Source organism: Salmo salar, chromosome 17 (genome assembly GCF_965601325.2).
Source record: "Salmo salar chromosome 17, fSalSal1, whole genome shotgun sequence".
In the NCBI taxonomy this organism is placed as follows: domain Eukaryota; kingdom Metazoa; phylum Chordata; class Actinopteri; order Salmoniformes; family Salmonidae; genus Salmo; species Salmo salar.
Window position 1 is genome coordinate 62,071,777 of NC_138307.1, and position 22,342 is coordinate 62,094,118.

General features: G+C 40.8%; 1 protein-coding gene across 1 annotated transcript in view; it reads right to left on the reverse strand.

Annotated features, from left to right (window-relative positions):
* Positions 1-22,342, reverse strand: part of LOC106576364 (membrane-associated guanylate kinase, WW and PDZ domain-containing protein 2-like) — a 271,642-nt gene that overhangs the window by 173,849 nt on the left and 75,451 nt on the right.

The window sequence follows — 22,342 nt, forward strand, 5'->3', positions numbered from 1 at the left end:
CTACCCATACTGTATGATCTAATGACAACACTATCTACCCATACTGTCTGATCTAATGACATTACTATCTACCCATACTGTATGATCTAATGACAACACTGTGTACCCATACTGTATGATCTAATGACATTACTATCTACCCATACTGTATGATCTAATGACAACACTATCTACCCATACTGTATGATCTAATGATATTACTATCTACCCATACTGTATGATCAAATGACATTACTGTCTACCCATACCGTATGATCTAATAACATTACTATCTACCCACACTGTCTGATCTAATGACAACACTATCTACCCATACTGTATGATCTAATGACATTACTATCTACCCATACTGTATGATCTAATGACAACACTATCTACCCATACTGTATGATCTAATAACAACACTGTCTATCCATACTGTATGATCTAATAACAACACTATCTACCCATACTGTATGATCTAATGACATTACTATCTACCCATACTGTATGATCTAATGACATTACTATCTACCCATACTGTATGATCTAATGACATTACTATCTACCCATACTGTATGATCTAATGACAACACTGTCTACCCATACTGTATGATCTAATGACATTACTATCTACCCATACTGTATGATCTAATGACAACACTGTCTATCCATACTGTATGATCTAATGACATTACTATCTACCCATACTGTATGATCTAATGACAACACTGTCTACCCATACTGTATGATCTAATGACATTACTATCTACCCATACTGTATGATCTAATGACATTACTGTCTACCCATACTGTATGATGTAATGACAACACTGTGTAACCATACTGTCTGATCTAATGACATTACTATCTACCCATACTGTATGATCTAATAACAACACTGTGTACCCATACTGTATGATCTAATGCCAACACTATCTACCCATACTGTATGATCTAATGACAACACTGTCTATCCATACTGTATGATCTAATAACAACACTATCTACCCATACTGTATGATCTAATGACAACACTCTCTACCCATACTGTATGATCTAATGACATTACTATCTACCCATACTGTATGATCTAATGACATTACTATCTAGCCATAATGTATGATCTAATGACATTACTATCTACCCATACTGTATGATCTAATGACAACACTGTCTATCCATACTGTATGATCTAATAACAACACTATCTACCCATACTGTATGATCTAATGACAACACTGTCTACCCATACTGTATGATCTAATGACATTACTATCTACCCATACTGTATGATCTAATGACAACACTATCTACCCATACTGTATGATCTAATGACATTACTATCTACCCATACTGTATGATCTAATGACAACACTATCTACCCATACTGTATGATCTAATGACAACACTGTCTACCCATACTGTATGATCTAATAACAACACTATCTACCCATACTGTATGATCTAATGACAACACTATCTACCCATACTGTATGATCTAATAACATTACTATCTACCCATACTGTATGATCTAATAACAACACTATCTACCCATACTGTATGATCTAATGACAACACTGTCTACTCATACTGTATGATCTAATAACAACACTATCTACCCATACTGTATGATCTAATGACATTACTATCTACCCATACTGTATGATCTAATGACAACACTGTCTACCCATACTGTCTGATCTAATAACAACACTATCTACCCATACTGTATGATCTAATGACATTACTATCTACCCATACTGTATGATCTAATAACAACACTGTCTACCCATACTGTCTGATCTAATGACATTACTGTGTACCCATACTGTATGATCTAATGACAACACTATCTACCCACACTGTATGATCTAATGACAACACTGTCTACCCATACTGTATGATCTAATGACATTACTGTCTACCCATACTGTATGATCTAATGACATTACTGTCTACCCATACTGTATGATCTAATGACATTACTGTCTACCCATACTGTATGATGTAATGACAACACTGTGTACCCATACTGTATGATCTAATGACAACACTATCTACCCATACTGTATGATCTAATGACATTACTATCTACCCATACTGTCTGATCTAATGACATTACTATCTACCCTTACTGTATGATCTAATGACATTACTATCTACCCATACTGTATGATCTAATGACATTACTATCTACCCATACTGTCTGATCTAATGACATTACTATCTACCCATACTGTATGATCTAATGACAACACTGTGTACCCATACTGTCTGACCTAATGACATTACTATCTACCCATACTGTATGATCTAATGACATTACTATCTACCCATACTGTATGATCTAATGACATTACTATCTACCCATACTGTATGATCTAATGACAACACTGTCTACCCATACTGTATGATCTAATGACATTACTGTCTACCCATACTGTATGATCTAATGACAACACTGTCTACCCATACTGTATGATCTAATGACAACACTATCTACCCACACTGTATGATCTAATGACAACACTGTCTACCCATACTGTATGATCTAATGACATTACTGTCTACCCATACTGTATGATCTAATGACATTACTGTCTACCCATACTGTATGATCTAATGACATTACTGTCTACCCATACTGTATGATGTAATGACAACACTGTGTACCCATACTGTATGATCTAATGACAACACTATCTACCCATACTGTATGATCTAATGACATTACTATCTACCCATACTGTCTGATCTAATGACATTACTATCTACCCATACTGTATGATCTAATGACAACACTGTGTACCCATACTGTCTGACCTAATGACATTACTATCTACCCATACTGTATGATCTAATGACATTACTGTCTACCCATACTGTATGATCTAATGACATTACTGTCTACCCATACTGTATGATGTAATGACAACACTGTGTACCCATACTGTATGATCTAATGACAACACTATCTACCCATACTGTATGATCTAATGACATTACTATCTACCCATACTGTCTGATCTAATGACATTACTATCTACCCATACTGTATGATCTAATGACAACACTGTGTACCCATACTGTCTGACCTAATGACATTACTATCTACCCATACTGTATGATCTAATGACATTACTATCTACCCATACTGTATGATCTAATGACATTACTATCTACCCATACTGTATGATCTAATGACAACACTGTCTACCCATACTGTATGATCTAATGACATTACTGTCTACCCATACTGTATGATCTAATGACAACACTGTCTACCCATACTGTATGATCTAATGACAACACTGTCTACCCATACTGTCTGACCTAATGACATTACTATCTACCCATACTGTATGATCTAATGACATTACTATCTACCCATACTGTATGATCTAATGACATTACTATCTACCCATACTGTATGATCTAATGACATTACTATCTACCCATACTGTATGATCTAATGACAACACTATCTACCCATACTGTATGATCTAATGACAACACTGTGTACCCATACTGTCTGACCTAATGACATTACTATCTACCCATACTGTATGATCTAATGACATTACTATCTACCCATACTGTATGATCTAATGACATTACTATCTACCCATACTGTATGATCTAATGACAACACTATCTACCCATACTGTATGATCTAATAACAACACTGTCTACCCATACTGTATGATCTAATGACATTACTATCTACCCATACTGTATGATCTAATGACATTACTATCTACCCATACTGTATGATCTAATGACATTACTATCTACCCATACTGTATGATCTAATGACAACACTGTTTACCCATACTGTATGATCTAATGACAACACTATCTACCCATACTGTATGATCTAATGACATTACTATCTACCCATACTGTATGATCTAATGACAACACTGTTTACCCATACTGTATGATCTAATGACATTACTATCTACCCATACTGTATGATCTAATGACATTACTATCTACCCATACTGTATGATCTAATGACAACACTGTCTACCCATACTGTATGATCTAATGACATTACTATCTACCCATACTGTATGATCTAATGACAACACTGTTTACCCATACTGTATGATCTAATGACAACACTATCTACCCATACTGTATGATCTAATGACATTACTATCTACCCATACTGTATGATCTAATGACATTACTGTCTACCCATACTGTATGATCTAATAACAACACTATCTACCCATACTGTCTGATCTAATAACAACACTATCTACCCATACTGTATGATCTAATAACAACACTGTCTACCCATACTGTATGATCTAATGACATTACTATCTACCCATACTGTATGATCTAACGACATTACTATCTACCCATACTGTATGATCTAATAACAACACTGTCTACCCATACTGTCTGATCTAATAACAACACTATCTATCCATACTGTATGATCTAATGACATTACTATCTACCCATACTGTATGATCTAATGACAACACTATCTACCCATACTGTATGATCTAATGACATTACTATCTACCCATACTGTATGATGTAATAACAACACTGTCTACCCATACTGTATGATCTAATGACATTACTATCTACCCATACTGTATGATCTAATGACATTACTATCTACCCATACTGTCTGATCTAATAACAACACTGTCTACCCATACTGTATGATCTAATGACAACACTATCTACCCATACTGTCTGATCTAATAACAACACTGTGTACCCATACTGTATGATCTAATGACAACACTATCTACCCATACTGTTTGATCTAATAACAACACTGTCTACCCATACTGTATGATCTAATGACAACACTGTCTACCCATACTGTATGATCTAATGATATTACAGTCTACCCATACTGTGTGATCTAATAACAACACTGTCTACCCATACTGTATGATCTAATGACATTACTATCTACCCATACTGTATGATCTAATGACAACACTGTCTACCCATACTGTATGATCTAATGACAACACTGTCTACCCATACTGTCTGATCTAATAACAGCACTATCTACCCATACTGTATGATCTAATGACAACACTGTGTACCCATACTGTCTGATGTAATGACAAAACTGTTTACCCATACTGTATGATCTAATGACAAAACTGTCTACCCATACTGTCTGATCTAATGACAACACTGTCTACCCATACTGTCTGATGTAATGACAACACTGTTTACCCATACTGTATGATCTAATGACATTACTATCTACCCATACTGTATGATCTAGTGACATTACTATCTACCCATACTGTATGATCTAATGACAACACTGTCTACCCATACTGTATGATCTAATGACATTACTATCTACCCATATTGTATGATCTAATGACATTACTATCTACCCATACTGTATGATCTAATGACATTACTATCTACCCATACTGTCTGATCTAATGACATTACTATCTACCCATACTGTATGATCTAATAACATTACTATCTACCCATACTGTATGATCTAATGACATTACTATCTACCCATACTGTATGATCTAATGACAACACTGTCTACCCATACTGTATGATCTAATAACAACTCTATCTACCCATACTGTCTGATCTAATGACAACACTGTCTACCCATACTGTATGATCTAATGACAACACTGTCTATCCATACTGTATGATCTAATAACAACACTGTCTACCCATACTGTATGATCTAATGACAACACTGTCTACCCACACTGTCTGATCTAATGACAACACTATCTACCCATACTGTATGATCTAATAACAACACTGTCTACCCATACTGTATGATCTAATGACATTACTATCTACCCATACTGTATGATCTAATGACATTACTATCTACCCATACTGTATGATCTAATGACATTACTATCTACCCATACTGTATGATCTAATGACATTACTATCTACCCATACTGTATGATCTAATGACAACACTGTGTACCCATACTGTATGATCTAATGACAACACTGTCTACCCATACTGTATGATCTAATGACATTACTATCTACCCATACTGTATGATCTAATGACATTACTATCTACCCATACTGTATGATCTAATGACATTACTATCTACCCATACTGTATGATCTAATGACAACACTGTGTACCCATACTGTATGATCTAATGACATTACTGTCTACCCATACTGTATGATCTAATGACAACACTATCTACCCATACTGTCTGATCTAATGACATTACTATCTACCCATACTGTATGATCTAATGACAACACTGTGTACCCATACTGTATGATCTAATGACATTACTATCTACCCATACTGTATGATCTAATGACAACACTATCTACCCATACTGTATGATCTAATGATATTACTATCTACCCATACTGTATGATCAAATGACATTACTGTCTACCCATACCGTATGATCTAATAACATTACTATCTACCCACACTGTCTGATCTAATGACAACACTATCTACCCATACTGTATGATCTAATGACATTACTATCTACCCATACTGTATGATCTAATGACAACACTATCTACCCATACTGTATGATCTAATGACATTACTATCTACCCATACTGTATGATCTAATGACAACACTATCTACCCATACTGTATGATCTAATGACATTACTATCTACCCATACTGTATGATCTAATGACAACACTATCTACCCATACTGTATGATCTAATGACATTACTGTCTACCCATACTGTATGATCTAATAACAACACTATCTACCCATACTGTCTGATCTAATGACAACACTATCTACCCATACTGTATGATCTAATGACAACACTGTCTACCCATACTGTATGATCTAATGACATTACTATCTACCCATACTGTCCGATCTAATGACATTACTATCTACCCATACTGTCTGATCTAATGACAACACTGTCTACCCATACTGTCTGATCTAATGACAACACTGTCTACCCATACTGTCTGATGTAATGACAACACTGTTTACCCATACTGTATGATCTAATGACATTACTATCTACCCATACTGTATGATCTAGTGACATTACTATCTACCCATACTGTATGATCTAATGACAACACTGTCTACCCATACTGTATGATCTAATGACAACACTGTCTACCCATACTGTATGATCTAATAACAACACTATCTACCCATACTGTCTGATCTAATGACAACACTGTCTATCCATACTGTATGATCTAATGACAACACTATCTACCCATACTGTATGATCTAATGACATTACTATCTACCCATACTGTATGATCTAATGACATTACTATCTACCCATACTGTATGATCTAATGACAACACTATCTACCCATACTGTCTGATCTAATGACATTACTATCTACCCATACTGTATGATCTAATGACATTACTATCTACCCACACTGTATGATCTAATGACAACACTGTCTACCCATACTGTATGATCTAATGACATTACTGTCTACCCATACTGTATGATCTAATGACATTACTGTCTACCCATACTGTATGATGTAATGACAACACTGTGTACCCATACTGTATGATCTAATGACAACACTATCTACCCATACTGTATGATCTAATGACATTACTATCTACCCATACTGTCTGATCTAATGACATTACTATCTACCCATACTGTATGATCTAATGACAACACTGTCTACCCATACTGTATGATCTAATGACATTACTGTCTACCCATACTGTATGATCTAATGACATTACTGTCTACCCATACTGTCTGACCTAATGACATTACTATCTACCCATACTGTATGATCTAATGACAACACTATCTACCCATACTGTCTGACCTAATGACATTACTATCTACCCATACTGTCTGATCTAATGACATTACTATCTACCCATACTGTATGATCTAATGACAACACTGTGTACCCATACTGTCTGACCTAATGACATTACTATCTACCCATACTGTATGATCTAATGACATTACTATCTACCCATACTGTATGATCTAATGACATTACTATCTACCCATACTGTATGATCTAATGACAACACTGTCTACCCATACTGTATGATCTAATGACATTACTGTCTACCCATACTGTATGATCTAATGACAACACTGTCTACCCATACTGTATGATCTAATGACAACACTGTCTACCCATACTGTCTGACCTAATGACATTACTATCTACCCATACTGTATGATCTAATGACATTACTATCTACCCATACTGTATGATCTAATGACATTACTATCTACCCATACTGTATGATCTAATGACAACACTGTGTACCCATACTGTCTGACCTAATGACATTACTATCTACCCATACTGTATGATCTAATGACATTACTATCTACCCATACTGTATGATCTAATGACATTACTATCTACCCATACTGTATGATCTAATGACAACACTATCTACCCATACTGTATGATCTAATAACAACACTGTCTACCCATACTGTATGATCTAATGACATTACTATCTACCCATACTGTATGATCTAATGACATTACTATCTACCCATACTGTATGATCTAATGACATTACTATCTACCCATACTGTATGATCTAATGACAACACTGTTTACCCATACTGTATGATCTAATGACAACACTATCTACCCATACTGTATGATCTAATGACATTACTATCTACCCATACTGTATGATCTAATGACAACACTGTTTACCCATACTGTATGATCTAATGACATTACTATCTACCCATACTGTATGATCTAATGACATTACTATCTACCCATACTGTATGATCTAATGACAACACTGTCTACCCATACTGTATGATCTAATGACATTACTGTCTACCCATACTGTATGATCTAATGACATTACTATCTACCCATACTGTATGATCTAATGACATTACTGTCTACCCATACTGTATGATCTAATAACAACACTATCTACCCATACTGTCTGATCTAATAACATTACTATCTACCCATACTGTATGATCTAACGACATTACTATCTACCCATACTGTATGATCTAATAACAACACTGTCTACCCATACTGTCTGATCTAATAACAACACTATCTATCCATACTGTATGATCAAATGACATTACTATCTACCCATACTGTATGATCTAATGACATTACTATCTACCCACACTGTCTGATCTAATGACAACACTATCTATCCATACTGTATGATCTAATGACATTACTATCTACCCATACTGTATGATCTAATAACAACACTATCTACCCATACTGTATGATCTAATGACATTACTATCTACCCATACTGTATGATCTAATGACATTACTATCTACCCATACTGTATGATCTAATGACATTACTATCTACCCATACTGTATGATCTAATGACATTACTATCTACCCATACTGTATGATCTAATGACATTACTATCTACCCATACTGTATGATCTAATAACATTACTATCTACCCATACTGTATGATCTAATAACAACACTGTGTACCCATACTGTCTGATCTAATGACATTACTATCTACCCATACTGTATGATCTAATGACAACACTATCTACCCATACTGTCTGATCTAATGACATTACTATCTACCCATACTGTATGATCTAATGACAACACTGTGTACCCATACTGTATGATCTAATGACATTACTATCTACCCATACTGTATGATCTAATGACAACACTATCTACCCATACTGTATGATCTAATGACATTACTATCTACCCATACTGTATGATCTAATGACAACACTATCTACCCATACTGTATGATCTAATGACATTACTGTCTACCCATACTGTATGATCTAATAACAACACTATCTACCCATACTGTCTGATCTAATGACAACACTATCTACCCATACTGTATGATCTAATGACATTACTATCTACCCATACTGTCCGATCTAATGACATTACTATCTACCCATACTGTATGATCTAATGACATTACTATCTACCCATACTGTATGATCTAATGACAACACTATCTACCCATACTGTCTGATCTAATGACATTACTATCTACCCATACTGTATGATCTAATGACAACACTATCTACCCATACTGTATGATCTAATGACATTACTATCTACCCATACTGTATGATCTAATGACATTACTATCTACCCATACTGTATGATCTAATGACATTACTATCTACCCATACTGTATGATCTAATGACAACACTATCTACCCATACTGTATGATCTAATGACATTACTATCTACCCATACTGTATGATCTAATGACATTACTATCTACCCATACTGTCTGATCTAATGACATTACTATCTACCCATACTGTATGATCTAATAACAACACTATCTATCCATACTGTATGATCTAATGACATTACTATCTACCCATACTGTATGATCTAATAACAACACTGTCTACCCATACTGTATGATCTAATGACAACACTATCTATCCATACTGTATGATCTAATGACATTACTATCTACCCATACTGTATGATCTAATAACAACACTGTCTACCCATACTGTCTGATGTAATGACAACACTGTTTACCCATACTGTATGATCTAATGACATTACTATCTACCCATACTGTATGATCTAGTGACATTACTATCTACCCATACTGTATGATCTAATGACAACACTGTCTACCCATACTGTATGATCTAATGACAACACTGTCTACCCATACTGTATGATCTAATAACAACACTATCTACCCATACTGTCTGATCTAATGACAACACTGTCTATCCATACTGTATGATCTAATGACATTACTATCTACCCATACTGTATGATCTAATGACATTACTGTCTACCCATACTGTATGATCTAATGACAACACTGTCTACCCACACTGTATGATCTAATGACATTACTATCTACCCACACTGCATGATCTAGTGACGATCTCTTTGCTACTCTCACAAGTGCTGTAACAATACCACTGATGGTGAGGGAGTAATATCATGTTATAGAAAGTTAGTATTTGTGTGTGTGTGTGTGTGTGTGTGTGTGTGTGTGTGTGTGTGTGTGTGTGTGTGTGTGTGTGTGTGTGTGTGTGTGTGTGTGTGTGTGTGTGTGTCTTCAAAAGGTACAGTATCCAGTCATGTCACCCAAGAACACAAGCAATCCCTCTTGTGTATGGTACAGCAATACAACCTTGAGAAACAAAAGAGCCCTGTGCCGTCGAGAGCGGTGAAAGACAAAACAAACTGGATAGAAGGAGAAAGAAAATAAAACAGAGAGAAGTAATTGTCTTCTCTCTCTCCAGAACAAAACTTAAACCAATACTATACAGAGCAGCCGAACAGAGAGAGGAAAATAAAGCTTTTCTGTGGTTTACAGATTTTGCAGAGCGAACAAAAGAATCCCCCCACCGCAACATTTCTCCTGTGTGCGCAGGAATCTGCAGTGCTGGCGTGTGTATAATAAAACTGGCCGATTACCTGAAAAAATGAATAAAGCCTGTATTTATTCTTCTTACACTATAGAGTGAAACAAACCCAAGAGAAAAGGAATGAGAAAAGTAGAGAGCGGATAGACAACTTAATATACTGTAGGTCGTGACTCTCATTCAACTCTCATTCAACTCTCATTCAACTTAGAAATGATCACTGCAACCAAAGTTAATAACCTTCCTAATAACACCATTCACCATGTTGCTGAACCTATATCGACACAGAAGTAGCTACTTTAGGGTCTCTCTAGCCCATTGACTAGTCTATTTATTTGGTCTAGCATACAGGTAATGATAGCAGGAAGCTATCAGCCCAAGACAAAATGGCATTGTCAGACACAGTTTGAAACAGCAGAGCTGTCGCCCCGCAGTTCAATCTCAAGTCTCCGTGAACGGGGGAAAGATTGAATCTTTCATTAGAGACGGGCGGTAAACAAAATCCGAGCAGAAGTATAACTGTGTGAGCATGCGGCTAAACACAGCCCTAGTTCCCAACCCCCTCCGATGCACTGTGTGTGCGGGAGATGGAATGTCTGATGACGGCACCAGATCATTGCTTCCATATTACAGGGAAATCAGGAAAGCTCAGGTTTTATACAAAGCTCACTACTGCTTCATCAGCAGTTTGTCTGACTCAGACTAGCTGGGAACTCTGTTTTCATTTGGCCAGTATGGATAGAAGGGATAAAGTAGTAGAAACCAACTAAGATTATGCTATGCCTTGGGTGGAATATTGGATGGCAGGAAAGTATTACAAGTCCAGGATTTTTTCCAGTAGCTACAGTACCCTTTCTTTCAACTGCATCTCTTAGTAATATGGTTTTCAATAGGAGTCAGTGGCAGCAAGGCAAAGCCTTGGACTGACCAAGTGAGCACTCACAGAGTGATCCAAAGACATACTTCTCATCTAAGCCAATAATCATTAGCCAAAGCACCAAATGCATTGTGGCTCATCTGTGATCTTCCTGCATGAAAGAGAAGTTCACATGACATAACAAGGGAGCCTTTCCATATGTAGTCCAGTTTGATGACAGTGACAGTGTCCCTCTCCTCCGCCCCGTCCCTGTCCCCTGCAGTCCCCAGGGAGTGGTGGTGTGGTCTGCATAAACCCATTACTTAACAGGCCATCATAATTAAGGAGAGGGAGAAGCTGACGCTGTCCAGCCTGGCATACTTTACCCATGAGCTTCCCCTGACACTGATACTCTTTCTAATTAGAATAAAAACAAAGGCCCACCGGCTGAACTCCCCCACCTCTCTGTCCTACAGCTCTGTACTGTACTGTGGCCTAGGCTCTGTCCTACAGCTCTGTACTGTACTGTGGCCTAGGCTCTGTCCTACAGCTCTGTACTGTACTGTGGCCTAGGCTCTGTCCTACAGCTCTGTGCTGTACTGTACTGTGGCCTTGGCTCTGTCCTACAGCTCTGTACTGTACTGTACTGTGGCCTTGGCTCTGTCCTACAGCTCTGTACTGTACTGTGGCCTTCGCTCTGTCCTACAGCTCTGTACTGTACTGTGGCCTTGGCTCTGTCCTACAGCTCTGTACTGTACTGTGGCCTTCACTCTGTCCTACAGCTCTGTACTATGCTGTGGCCTTGGCTCTGTCCTACAGCTCTGTACTGTACTGTGGCCTTCGCTCTGTCCTACAGCTCTGTACTGTACTGTGGCCTTGGCTCTGTCCTACAGCTCTGTACTGTACTGTGGCCTTGGCTCTGTCCTACAGCTCTGTACTGTACTGTACTGTGGCCTTGGCTCTGTCCTACAGCTCTGTACTGTACTATGCTGTGGCCTTGGCTCTGTCCTACAGCTCTGTACTGTACTGTGGCCTAGGCTCTGTCCTACAGCTCTGTACTGTACTGTGGCCTTCACTCTGTCCTACAGCTCTGTACTGTACTGTGGCCTTGGCTCTGTCCTACAGCTCTGTACTATGCTGTGGCCTTGGCTCTGTCCTACAGCTCTGTACTGTACTGTGGCCTTGGCTCTGTCCTACAGCTCTGTACTATGCTGTGGCCTTGGCTCTGTCCTACAGCTCTGTACTGTACTGTGGCCTTGGCTCTGTCCTACAGCTCTGTACTGTACTGTGTCTTACAGGTCATCACTGAGGAGGAGCCAGCACTGCCTTGCGTCTTAGTCATACAGGTTATCACTGAGGAGGAGTCAGTCAGCACTGCCTTGTGTCTTAGTCATACAGGTTATCACTGAGGAGGAGTCAGTCAGCACTGCCTTGTGTCTTAGTCATACAGGTTATCACTGAGGAGGAGTCAGTCAGCACTGCCTTGTGTCTTAGTCATACAGGTCATCACTGAGGAGGAGTCAGTCAGCACTGCCTTGTGGCTTAGTCATACAGGTCATCACTGAGGAGGAGTCAGTCAGCACTGCCTTGTGTCTTAGTCATACAGGTTATCACTGAGGAGGAGTCAGTCAGCACTGCCTTGTGTCTTAGTCGTACAGGTTATCAGTGAGGAGGAGTCAGTCAGCACTGCCTTGTGTCTTAGTCATACAGGTTATCACTGAGGAAGAGTCAGTCAGCACTGCCTTGTATCTTAGTCATACAGGTCATCACTGAGGAGGAGTCAGTCAGCACTGCCTTGTGTCTTAGTCATACAGGTTATCACTGAGGAGGAGTCAGCACTGCCTTGTATCTTAGTCATACAGGTCATCACTGAGGAGGAGTCAGTCAGCACTGCCTTGTGTCTTAGTCATACAGGTTATCACTGAGGAGGAGTCAGTCAGCACTGCCTTGTGTCTTAGTCATACAGGTTATCACTGAGGAGGAGTCAGTCAGCACTGCCTTGTGTCTTAGTCATACAGGTCATCACTGAGGAGGAGTCAGTCAGCACTGCCTTGTGTCTTAGTCATACAGGTTATCACTGAGGAGGAGCCAGTCAGCACTGCCTTGTGTCTTAGTCATACAGGTCATCACTGAGGAGGAGTCAGTCAGCACTGCCTTGTATCTTAGTCATACAGGTCATCACTGAGGAGGAGCCAGCACTGCCTTGTGTCTTAGTCATACAGGTTATCACTGAGGAGGAGTCAGTCAGCACTGCCTTGTGTCTTAGTCATACAGGTCATCACTGAGGAGGAGTCAGTCAGCACTGCCTTGTGTCTTAGTCATACAGGTTATCACTGAGGAGGAGTCAGTCAGCACTGCCTTGTGTCTTAGTCATACAGGTTATCACTGAGGAGGAGTCAGTCAGCACTGCCTTGTGTCTTAGTCATACAGGTTATCACTGAGGAGGAGTCAGTCAGCACTGCCTTGTGTCTTAGTCATACAGGTCATCACTGAGGAAGAGGTGGGAATCAATGGAACACTATTGGAACAGACATTTCCTCCACAAGTAACATTTCAGATATGTAATCCATCATTATAACGATACAGTAAGTCTGGAAAAAGCAACACTCCAGACTCAATATGTCAGGGGTTGAAATCACTAGAGAAAGAGAAGTACTTAGCATGACTCAACCCCACTCTCTTCCCAGAACGCCAGTGCATCAGCTCAATATTATCAACCAGTGGGTTGTAGGACACAGATGGCTCACTGGGAGCTTCATGTCAAGGTGGCCCTAGGCTGAACACATCCAGTATCTGAGACAGGGAAACATGTGGCAGGGTCCCAGACACACAGATCATGACCATGTTGCGTGTTCTATGTGTGGGGAGAGATGCACTCTTCTCTCTGGTTCTCTCTGGAGCCTCATCTGCAGAAGAGCAATGCTTCACAGCTCATGTTCACTATGGCCTATCAACATCTGTGTCCCGCCCTGTCACTCAAAACCACCGGGCACAGAGCACAACCCCTTTTCACTTTCACCATGACTGACAGCCCACGCGGCCAATCACATCTGTTTTATGACCTCAATCCTGTTATTGTATGTCCCTGTTTCTGGAGGCTCGTGCCTGTTTTATCTCCGTTTAGAGAGAGAGAGAGAGCGAGAGAGAGAGAGTAAAAGAGAAAGAGAAAGCGAAGGAGGGAGAGGGAGAGAGAAAAGAAAGAGAGCACGACATTGAGAAGCGTCACGCCTTCGAAGCAGGCAGGGAGTGGAGACAGTCGTTGCCATGGAAACCCCGGTTGGGCTCTAGTGAGTAAGTGAGCTGCTAAAGTGAGCGTGCTGTGCTGTGGCGTATGCGAGGGAGGGCGCCCGCGCCTGGCTTCGACCAATCTAACCTGAGGCTGAGTGAAGGATAAAGGGAGAAGGAGAGGGAGAGAGTCCAGACAGAAAGAAGGAGAACCTGAGCTGAGTCTGAGGTACAATTATAGTGTGAGACAGGACTGATTGCACAAGCCTTAGATCTATAGAGCAGAGAAACAGGTCTCTGCTGTGGGTAACACACACACACACACACACACACACACACACACACACACACACACACACACACACACACACACACACACACACACACACACACACACACACACACACACACACACACACACACACACACACACACACACACACACACACACACACAAACATGCCTGACTAATGGAGACACCTTTATTACAGAGCACACAACTCTTTCGTCTCCACACACAGCCTCAGCTCAGAGCTCCACAATGGGCCCCTTTGTTCCAGCTCCGTCGTGAGGCACACACAGACACAGTGTCAACCTGACTTTCATTAGGCAGTCTCTGTGCTGATAGAGACAGTGTGAATAATGCATGAAGGAAGGAAGGAGCACTCAGGAGCCATTATTATTATTATTATGATTCTATTGCTGCCATCAATCATAAACACAAGGATAACAGGAAAGGGACGTGAAAGAGACAGGAAAGGAGGGAGGGATACCTGACAGATACCTGGCAACCCGCCTAACAAGCACATGCTCATCAGATAGTGAGAGAGGTAAAGCCTTTTGAATTGAGAGAGGTAGATGATGACCCCCTACTGTGGCACAGCTCTGACCAGTACCAAACAATCAGATCATCACACAGCTCTGACCAGTACCAAATAATCAGATCATCACACAGCTCTGACCAGTACCAAACAATCAGATCATCACACAGCTCTGACCAGTACCAAACAATCAGATCATCACACAGCTCTGACCAGTACCAAACAATCAGATCATCACACAGCTCTGACCAGTACCAAACAATCAGATCATCACACAGCTCTCACCAGTACCAAACAATCAGATCATCACACAGCTCTGACCAGTACCAAACAATCAGATCATCACACAGCTCTGACCAGTACCAAACAATCAGATCATCACACAGCTCTCACCAGTACCAAACAATCAGATCATCACACAGCTCTGACCAGTACCAAACAATCAGATCATCACACAGCTCTCACCAGTACCAAACAATCAGATCATCACACAGCTCTCACCAGTACCAAACAATCAGATCATCACACAGCTCTGACCAGTACCAAACAATCAGATCATCACACAGCTCTCACCACTTCTCATTAGTAAACACCCCCAGTGGTCTTTCCTCCCTACCCATTAGCATACACTCCATGTCCCTCTGGGCAGCAGCCTCACCATTAAACACACACTCTGGTACACTAACTCCACCCATTCTAACCCAATGCCCCCATTCCACATAGCAGCACATGCATGCACACACACCTGTGCTGCAATGTCAATCAATGGCATGTCAAAGAGGGGGAAGAGAGGTAGAGACAAAGAGAGAGAAAGAGAGTGCACATTTTTCTTTTAAAGAGAATTGAGAGAGAATACTTAATCTCTCTGTCTCTGTCTCTCAATTCAAGGGCTTTATTGGCATGGGAAACATATGTTCACATTGCCAAAGCAAGTGAAATAGATAAAACAAAAGGGAAATAAACAATCAAAAATGAACAGTAAACATTACACTCACAAGTTTCAAAGGAATAGACACATTTCATATTATGGCTATGTACAGTGTTATAATGATGTCTCTCTCCCAACTCCAACTGATACGTTCCACTTAACAACCACAGTCTCTCCTGTGCTCTTTTCATCCTTTGAATCAGCTGCATTATTCAGAGTAACAGGTAAGCCCATTCCCCACAGAGAGCTTTACTGTGTCCACACATGTAGACTGCCATCACAGGCAGTGAAGGAAGCCAAGAATAGCTACAGTAGATTGGTAGTAGTGCCGGGACGATTCCAGCATCGCGATTCTTGTTAGTATCGTGGCAAGGAAACAAAGCACGAAGCAGATTTAATTTCTTTAGGAAAACAGCCCTGATGTTGGAAACACACATCATTATGTTGTCATCCAGTCACATGTATTTATTTTCCAAGTTATAGCACATTTTACACACAGCAGAGAGAGAGATAAGAGAGAGGGAAGAGAGAAATAGAGAAAGGGAGAGAAGATCAGAAAGAGAAAGAAAGAGTGAGAGAAAGAAAGAGTGAGAGAAAGGGAGAGAGAGAGAGGAAGAGAGAGGGAGGGAGAGAGGGAGGGAGAGGGAGAGAGGGAGGGAGGGAGAGAGAGAGGGAGGGAGAGAGGGAGAGAGAGGGAGGGAGAGAGAGGGAGAGGGAGAGAGGGAGAGGGAGAGAGGGAGAGAGAGAGAGAGGGAGAGAGAGGGAGGGAGAGAGGGAGGGAGGGAGAGAGGGAGGGAGGGAGAGAGGGAGGGAGGGAGAGAGAGGGAGGGAGAGAGGGAGAGGGAGAGAGAGAAAGACTGCATACAGTATAGCAAAGGAACGTCCCACCATAGGCTCTGCCCAGGTCACTGTCATTAGAGTGGCACATACTAATTTCACTCAACTGTTGACCCCCCTATCAAATCAGAACTAGGTGGATTACCAGGCGATGGGGCTGATTTCACACTGTCACATTGGAGTCAGAAGAGGCAATTTGTCTAAGAGCTGGAAGCACTGTATTAGCTGGCCACATCTCATCGCTAAGCTATCAGGGTCACTTACATGGAATACTATTGGCATGAGCTGCAGTATCTCTGTCCTCAACCCTGAGTCCCCTGATCCTGGCTCAAGTATCTATCCTTTGTCCCCTGATCTGGCTCAAGTATCTATCCCCTGTCCCCTGATCCTGGTTCAAGTATCTATCCCCTGCCCTCGGATCCTGGCTCAAGTATATATCCCCTGTCCCCTGATCCTGGCTCAAGTATCTATCCCCTGTCCCCTGATCCTGGCTCAAGTATCTATCCCCTGTCCCCTGATCCTGGCTCAAGTATCTATCCCTTGCCCCCTGATTCTGGCTCAAGTGTCTATCCCCTGTCCCCTGATCCTGGTTCAAGTATCTATCCCCTGTCCCCTGATCCTGGTTCAAGTATCTATCCCCTGTCCCCTGATCCTGGTTCAAGTATATATCTTCTGTCCCCTGATCCTGGCTCAAGTATATATCTTCTGTCCCCTGATCCTGGCTCAAGTATCTATTCCTACCTTTGCCTCCCTCTCTCTTTCCTCTTCCTCTCGCTCTTGCTCTCTGCAGTATTCTACAGTGTCTTGGGAAAGTATTCACCCCCCTAGGCATTTTTCCGATTTTGTTGTTGGAATTAAAATAGATTGTTGGGGGGGGTTTGTATCATTTGATTTAGACAACATGTCTACCACTTTGAAGATGCAAAATATGTTTTATTGTGAAACAAACAACAAATAAGAAAAAACGGAAAACTTGAGCATGCATAACTATTCACCCCCCAAAGTCAATACTTTATAGAGCCACCTTTTGCAGCAATTACAGCTGCAAGTCTCTTGGGGTGTTACATTTTAGTAATTTAGCAGACGCTCTTATCTGGAGCAACTTACAGTAGTGAATACATACATTTCATACATTTGTTTGAATTTGTATTTATTATTATAATTTTTTTGTACTGGCCCCCCGTGGGAATCGCACCCACAACCCTGGCGTTGCACACACCATGCTGGCGTGGCAAACACCATGCTCTACCAACTGAGCCACAGGGAAGACTAGTCCGTGAGGTATGTCTCTATAAGCTTGGCACATCTAGCAACTGGGATTTTTTTCCCATTCTTCAAGGCAAATCTTCTCCAGCTCCTTCAAGTTGGATGGGTTCTGCTGGTGTACAGCAATCTTTAAGTCATACTACAGGTTCTTGGATTGAGGACTGGGCTTTGACTAGGCCATTCCAAGTCATTTAAATGTTTCCGTTTGAACCACTCAAGTGTTGCTTTAGCAGTATGCTTAGGGTCATTGTCCTGCTGGAAGGTGAACCTCCATCCAAGTCTCAAATCTCTGGAAGACTGAAACAGATTTCCCTCAAGAATTTCCCTATATTTAACGCCATCCATCATTCCTTCAATTCTGACCAGTTTCCCAGTCCATGCCGATGAAAAACATCCCCACAGCATGATGCTGCCACCACCATGCTTCACTGTGGGGATAGTGTTCTCGGGGTGATGAGAGATGTTGGGTTTGCGCCGGACATAGCATTTTCCTTGATGGCCAAAAAGTTCAAATTTAGTCTCATCTGACCAGAGTACCTTTTTCCCACATGCCTTTTGGCGAACACCAAACATGTTTGCTTATTTCTTTCTTTAAGCAATGGCTTTTTTTCTGGCCACTCTTCCATAAAGCCCAGCTCTATGGCGTGTACGGCTTAAAGTGGTCCTATGGACAGATACTCCCATCTCCGCTGTGGAGCTTTACAGCTCCTTCAGGGTTATCTTTGGTTTTCTTTGTTGCCTCTCTGACTAATGCCCTCCTTGCCTGGTCTGTGAGTTTCTGCCCTCTCGGCAGGTTTGTTATGGTGCCATATTCTTTCAATTTTGTAATAATGGATTTAATGGTGCTCTGTGGGATATTCAAAGTTTCAGATATTTTTTATAACCCAGCCCTGATCTGTACTTCTCCACAACTTTGTCCCTGACCTGTTTGGAGAGCTCCTTGGTCTTCATGGTGCCGCTTGCTTGGTGGTGCCGCTTGCTTAGTGGTGTTGCAGACTCTGGGGCCTTTCAGAACAGGTGTATATATACACTGAGATCCTGTGACAGATAATGTGACACTTAGATTGCACACAGGTGGACTTTATTTAACTAATTATGTGATTTCTGAAGGTAATTGTTTGCACCAGATCTTATTTAGGGGCTTCATAGCAAAGGGGGTGAACACACACTGTATGCACGCACCCCTTTTCCGTTTTTGTTTTTTAAGTTATTTTTAAAATTTCACTTCACCAATTTGGACTATTTTGTGTATGTCCATTACATGAAATCCAAATAAAAATCAATTTAAATTCCAGGTTGTAATGCAACAAAATAGGAAAAACACCAAGAGGGATAAATAGTTTTGCAAGGTACTGTACGTGTATGGGTGAGGTTGTTAGTAACAGGTCTCTTATCCCATGAGGTGTGTCATCGCTCTTTTCTCTCCTTTCCCACTTCAACTGGGCCTCTCCCTCCCTCCCTCCCTCCCTACGTACGCTCCAGTCAATGGAAGTCCAAGGCCATGCAGCTCCTGTGCTGTGGGAATAATGACTCACACTTCCTCTGATCATCCACAGCCAGTGCTCTTTCTTTCATTCCCCCCCCCTCCCTCCCTCCCTCCCTCCCTCCCTCCCTCCCTCCCTCCCTCCACAAACCCAGCTCATGGAGTTATGGGAGAATAACACTGGTGCACGCCTCTAACAAACAGACCTTTTTGTACCTCTCATTTCCCTGTCCACAGAGGAGAGGCAAAATGGGCCTAATGAAATCTCCCTGACGTGCCTTGAAGAATGCCTCTCCATTATGGATACAGACAGCTGGGCTGGAATGGCATGGTTAGGGTAATACATTATGAACGCACACACGCACAGATGCGCCCACACACACAAGCAGACCCACACACACGCAGACCCACATGCACAAACATGCATGAGGATGCATGCACGCACACACATTCACACAAACACGCTTCCAGTTAATTGCACCTAAGCTGACATTTTTGAGAGCAAATGTTGTACAGACAAATATCATGAGGACCATTAAACGAGTGAACACACATCACTGACAAACTGAAATGGTCCACCCAACAGCGCCACTTCAACTTCAGGAGGCTGAAGAAATTTGGCTTGGCACTTAAAACCCTCACAAACGTTTCACCGCACTATCATCCAGAAGACGAGGTCAGTACAGATGCATCAAAGCTGGCACCGAGAGACTTAAAAACAGCTTATATCTCAAGGCCATCAGACTATTAAATAGCCATCACTAGCACATTAGAGACTGCTGCCCTATGTACATAGACTTGAAATCACTGTCCACTGTAATACTTGGAACACTAGTCACTTTAATAATGTTTACATATTTTGCACTACTCATCTCATGCATTATGTATATACTGTATTCTATTCTACTGTATTTTAGTCTATGCTGCTCCGACAATTTTACTTTAAATGTGTGTGTGTATAGTGTGTATTGTTGTGAAACTGTTAGACATTGCTTGTTTGATATAACTGCACTGTCGGAACTAGAAGCACAAGCATTTCGCTACACCCGCAATAACATCTGCTAATGTGACCAATACAATGTGATGTTATGGATTAAACATCATCTCCTCCATAACATCATGAGAGATAAGGACCTTGATGAGAAAACCTTATGCAGTGTCTACAGTATACTCATCTATATGCATTGTTGCCAATGAAACATAACAAACATGACTAAGTATTGAATCTCTGTTGACTGTTTCAGTCTAAATGCTGTGTAGGAGCACTGCTACACACATACACACATTCCATTAGTAGACCAATGCTCTCCGAATGCAGTGCTGGAGGGCTAGCTAGATAGTCTCCCAGCTCAGTTGACTAAAACTGGCACGGTTTTACAATAAATAGGCCTTAACCATGGTGCCCGCCTGCCTGCTGAGATTCAGGTGCTGATTACAGAATGGCGCTGCCAAGATTCAATCTGAGACCACCCTCCGCTGAGACAGACGGCTGCAGGAGGCCAGGTTCAACCCTCCAGCCAAATCATGAAGCTAGATCATCCATTACTGAACCCAGCCAGACCAAC